The sequence below is a fragment of the Ambystoma mexicanum genome, chromosome 2p (genome assembly GCF_040938575.1).
Source record: "Ambystoma mexicanum isolate Mex_15411 chromosome 2p, UKY_AmexF1_1, whole genome shotgun sequence".
Classification (NCBI taxonomy): Eukaryota; Metazoa; Chordata; class Amphibia; order Caudata; family Ambystomatidae; genus Ambystoma; species Ambystoma mexicanum.
Genome location: NC_090923.1, coordinates 37,606,782 through 37,612,165, shown reverse-complemented (window position 1 = coordinate 37,612,165; position 5,384 = coordinate 37,606,782).

Genomic DNA, 5,384 nt, shown 5'->3' with positions numbered 1-5,384 from the left:
TAAACTTGTAGTTTGCTGGTCTCGGAAATACGGTAACGGCAAGGTGAGACACACCTTGAGATACTTCTAACCATGTGGTGTAGGGTACTCGTCATAGCAGAAAATGTGGCAGTGGACTAATACTTTGCAACATTGTATGTAAATGTGCATGACAGGCTATTCTTTCTTTTTTTACTTTTATTTATTAAGAGACATTGCATTGTGGTTTAAGATTAGTTCTGTTACATATATGCACATATCAGGCAGGCAAATATCGCTAATCAAGGTGAGGATATAGGTGTTACATCAACGTCAGGCATCAAATTACAGAAATATAGGCGCAACAGTGTCCATATGTCCTTGGGGTGACAGGGTGTCGGGACCGACAGTACAAAGAGTTCCTCATCATCATTTACCATACATAAGTCTTTCAGGAAATTAGTTCGGGTTGGTGCAATTGCGGATTTCCAACATTTCAGGATGCATCGTTTGGCAACAATGCATGAAATATTAAATAGTCGCCTTGTGGTTTCCTTCACTTTACCGATGTCCCCAAACAAATACTTCAAGGGGGATAGGGTCGCTGGGATCAACGTTATTTCCTCAAGGAGCCCCGCTACCTCCCGCCAGAATTCCACAATTAAGGGGCATGACCAATATATATGATATGTTCCAGCATTAGGGGCATTACATTTTGGACAGGACCCTGTACCGTTTTCTACAAATTTGACTAGTTTAGCAGGGGCATAGTGCAGTTGATTTAAGATTTTGAATTGTATAAGCCGGAGCCCAGAGTTCATTGACACAGATTTGGTAAGTTGACAGTAACGGGACCATCTGATGTCGTCGATCAGGGTGCCCGTGTCGCGTTCCCAGGTCTCTTTAATTGTGTTACGTGAAGTGGAATGTGTCTGCACCGGGGAGTATAGCGTCAAGACCCCCTTGCCATGACCATCTGTAGATACCACAGCTCTAATACATTCGTGTGTCTGGGGTTCCAGTGGAAATGTTGGCCGCCTAGTAGCGAAAGCAGCCCTCATTCGGTGGAACTGAAAGCGTTTAAGCTGGCTCCCTCACACTGCATCGATAAAGTCTGTAAATTCGCAGAAAGTGCCATCTGGGAACATGTCCCACATCTTGAAGAGCCTGTTGGCATCCCATGATTGCTGAAGGGCCTTGTCGAAGGTTGGGGAAATGCTAGGGAAATTCCATAGGGGAACCTCTGGGTCGTAAGGGGTCTCCAGGCCAATCCTTTTATAGATCCTGGACCAGGCATGTGTGGTGGCACGTACCGGGTCAAATGGGCAGGTGTCCTTGTAGGTGGAATTGAAAATAATGGAACGTATGTCATTGGGGCAGGCAGCGTGTTTTTCAAGGAGTATATGTGGGGCTGTGTCCTCGGGGTCGAACCAATGCTTTGCAAATTGTGCCTGTGCAGCTAAATAATACAGTTCAAAGTCGGGGGCAGCAATACCTCCCCGTGCATATGGTTCCACCATCTTAGCCCAACCTAGCCTAGCCGTCTTCCCATTCCAAATAAAGGAGGAGGTGAGTGACTTGAGTTTCGTAAAAAAGGGCTTACCGGGCCAAATTGGGATGTTGTTGAAATAGTATAGATGTTTGGACAGAACCACCATTTTAAGTAGTGCCACTCGGCCGTATAGGGACAGTGGAAGATTAGCCCACAACTGGAACTTGGTTGTCAGGTTTAGCAATAGTTCACCGTGATTTTGTGTGTATAGCGTTTGTTTCTCCCTGGTTACCATGATTCCCAAATAGCAAACCTGAGTAGGAGCGGGCTTAAACCCCCTTATCTCAGATAGGTCTCCAGTGTTCGGGGTCAGAGGAAATATTTCGGACTTTGGGACGTTGATTTTGTATCCAGAATAATCCGAGAACTCATGTATGTCTGACATTATGTGTTGCACATTCTCCTGTGGATTCCGGACATACAGTAGGGTATCGTCCGTGTATAGTAATATGATCTGTGGGGGACCAGTCATCCTGAGACCTCTATGTGAGTGGTTCTTACGGATATATTCAGCCATTGGTTCTATGGTAAGTGCAAAAACGATGGGTGAGAAGGGACAGCCCTGTCTAGTTCCCCTATGTGGCAAGAATGTGGAGGATAAGGTATTATTGGTTAGAACTTTGGCAGACGGCTGAGTATACAATAGTCACACACATTTAATAAAGAGTCTATTTTGGCTTCGGCTATACCCAGTTCCCTTCGCAAAGATTTCAGCATACCCGTGGACTTTCCCAGTATGGTTCCTCAAATCCAGACCTTGAATGCCTCCCACAGGGTAGCATAGGTGCTCACCGAACCCTCATTCAGTTCCAGAAATTCGCCGATTTCAGTATGTAGGGCTTCACAAATATGGGGGTCTCTTAGGATCGTGGGGGGCATCCTCCATCTTCTTGCCGGAAGTGGAGTGTCACCTAGGTGAATGTCGAGTGTTATCTGTGAGTGATCTGAGAGGGTGCGGGGGTGTATGTCGCAGCCAGAAACCGTTCCAACTAGGGACGAACTAATAAGCCAGTAATCTATGCCCGAGTGGGAGTCGTGGACGGACGAACAGAAGGTACATTTTCTCTCATATGGGTGTAATGTACGCCATGCATCTATTATATCGGACTGTTCCATCAATTGTTTCACGACCAGTGCGGCTTTGGAAGGAGCCCTAGGGGTGGTTGACGATCGATCTAGGGAATGGTCGATTATTGTGTTAAAATCTCCACCCCAGATTATTTGTGCCTCCCCCGATGTGGACAGCATATCCAGTATTGCACAGTAAAATTGCGGGTCGTCTACGTTGGGACCATACGTGTTAACCAGTATTATCTGGCGCCCCGCTATCTCCCCCCACACCAGTGCGTATCTACCTTGTGGGTCTATCTTACTAGAGTGATGTTTGAAACACAGCTTGGGATGTATGAGTGTCAGTACTCCCCTAGATTGTGCTGAGTAATCTGTGTGGTATCTGTGGGGGCCCCATCGTGGCAGGAATTTGGTGTTAACACTGCCCAATGCATGTGTTTCTTGTATAAAAAGAATATGAGAGTTATGGCGCACAATATATGCTGCAATCTTCCTCGCTTTAACCGGGTTGTTAAGCCCTCGGATGTTCCATGATAGCAGTTTAATGTTTAAGCCTTTGTTAGCCTGTGTCATAGGCGTACCTAGAATCGACCGTGTGCCTGTTGCATTGCCACATTCCCAAGTAGTGCGGGTTCCCTACTCACAGCCCTACTTCAAACAAGTAGTGATCAGGGCCACCTCAGAGCCCACGGCTTTTAACTTTATACTGGTGCCGCGTGAACGGAAGCCTGTCAGCCGACGGGGTCTTCCGGTTCCTCAGCAAGCTGGGGTGGCAAATTCTGGTTTATTGCCCGGTCTCGGGCGGGCAGGGGGATGGAGGCTTCGACATATGACATGGCCTCTGTAGGATTTTCAAAGAAATGTGCCCGGCCTCCTTGTTGAATTTTCTTTTTTGCTGGGAAGACGAGCCACATAGGGAATCTGGCATAGTCTCAATTGTTCCTTAACTGGTCCATAGGACCTTCTTAGTGTTTTCACATTTGTCGAAAAGTCCGGGTATATATGTATTCTGCTGTTCTCGTAGAGTAAAGTGCCTTTTTCCCTGGATATTCTCAGGATAGCATTTCTGTCCCTATAATTGAGGAGACGGGCAATTATCGTGCGGGTGGTGCTCCAGGTCTGGGAGGAGGTGCTAGGGTATGGTGGGCACGTTCCACAAGGAAATTGGTCTGAGAAGGAGTCAGGGCCCAGAAGGTCTTTCAGGACGGTTTCCACTTGGCATTCCATGGACCCCCTGCCAAAGGTTTCGGCCACCCTGACTAGACGGATGTTATTTCTTCTGGCCCGAGATTCAAGGTCCTCGCATTTGTTTAGGGTTTTTTGGAGATCACCTTTCGGGGGCGATGTCACGGCTGTGTTGTATTATCGAATCCTCATTGGTGCTGATCCTATTTTCCTCCTCGGTGATGCATGTGCTTTCCTTATCGACCCTTGCCTTCAGGGAGCTGATTGTCGCCACAATATCATCCAATTTGCTATTGACCACTAGGAAGCCATTCTGGACCATTGACATTAATCGGTCAACTCTCTCGTCCATCGTGGGTTCCAGTTGGTTGTCCATTGGCTTTGGTGGTGGTGTGGTGGACCCATGAGGTTGGGAGCTGGCAAAGGAGTCCATTGGGCCTATATTCTTGAAGCCCACCCCTTTCTTTTCGTGGCGGCCCATATGGTGGGCCGAGTGGCTTGTGTTCTCCCACGTCCCTTTGTTCTCTATAGTGATATTATCACTTGTCTTTGGATGGGGCGTAGTATGTCCGTGCACCCTGATCGCTATCACTCCTGTCGCCCAGATCGGGCTTGTAAAGTTCAGCTGTAGAGAAATGAGAGTGCAAGGGCTATGTTGAAGTTCGTATTGTAAGGCTGAGCTGTAGGCCGAGCTCTAGGTGCTTATGTGGGCTCTGCCAGCTTCTAAGGTTTCGTGTTTCCAATGTTTCCTTTAGGTGCTCTACTGCAGTCTATTGCCATGGACAGGGGTTGGTATGTGACCATATACTCAGGATAATGCCCAGTGTCAGTAGCCATTGCAGCGTGGACCCGAGCTGTACTGCAGACGCTCTGCCACCAGTTATGGATGTTTTCAGGCGTTCCGATGGCCCCAGCAAGGATTGATTTTGAACCTGGATGGATACGAGCGGGAGCTCTCTTTCCGGGTGGCAATCAACATTGTGCACAACAGTGCCCCCTGTGGATTGCATTCTCCCACGTGGTATCCCTATACATATGTGCTGTGAACATGGTGTTTGTTGTAGTTCTGTTGGTATGTGGGTTCTGTTTCTGAGGGTCAGGCCTCCCTGTTAGCCGGATATATGATTATTCCTTTGGTTGCCAGTTGGTTTAGGATGTATTTTCCCCCCAATGGTCGTGGTGCAGTCACCCCCTTCTGTGGTAGGTTCGTAGAGCTCATTTGTCCACTACATGTAGACGCGTGTGGGTCACCAGCCGATTTTTGCTCTGCAAGGGTTTTACTGCAGGGTATGAGTGCAGAGTTGGGATCAGGGTTTCCTGCCCCAGCCAGAAATGTGGGTTCTACCACCCCGGATCAGTGATTAGGTACACCTGTCCCACTGGGGAGTTTCTGTTTCTTGTCCTTCTTACCCACTGTATTGTTTGTCAGGCAGTAATATTCTAGGCCGAGCCCGCCTTCTCCCATAATTGTTGTGCCTTTTCCTGTTGTTGTGCATTCCTCGTGCACTTACTTGTGTCTTGTGCCTTGTGGATCGATCAGATCAGCTGCATCATTGTTTGAGGAAGCGTTCTTTTACGTGTGTCGGGTGCGTCCTTCAGCCGTCGCCAGTCGGGACGA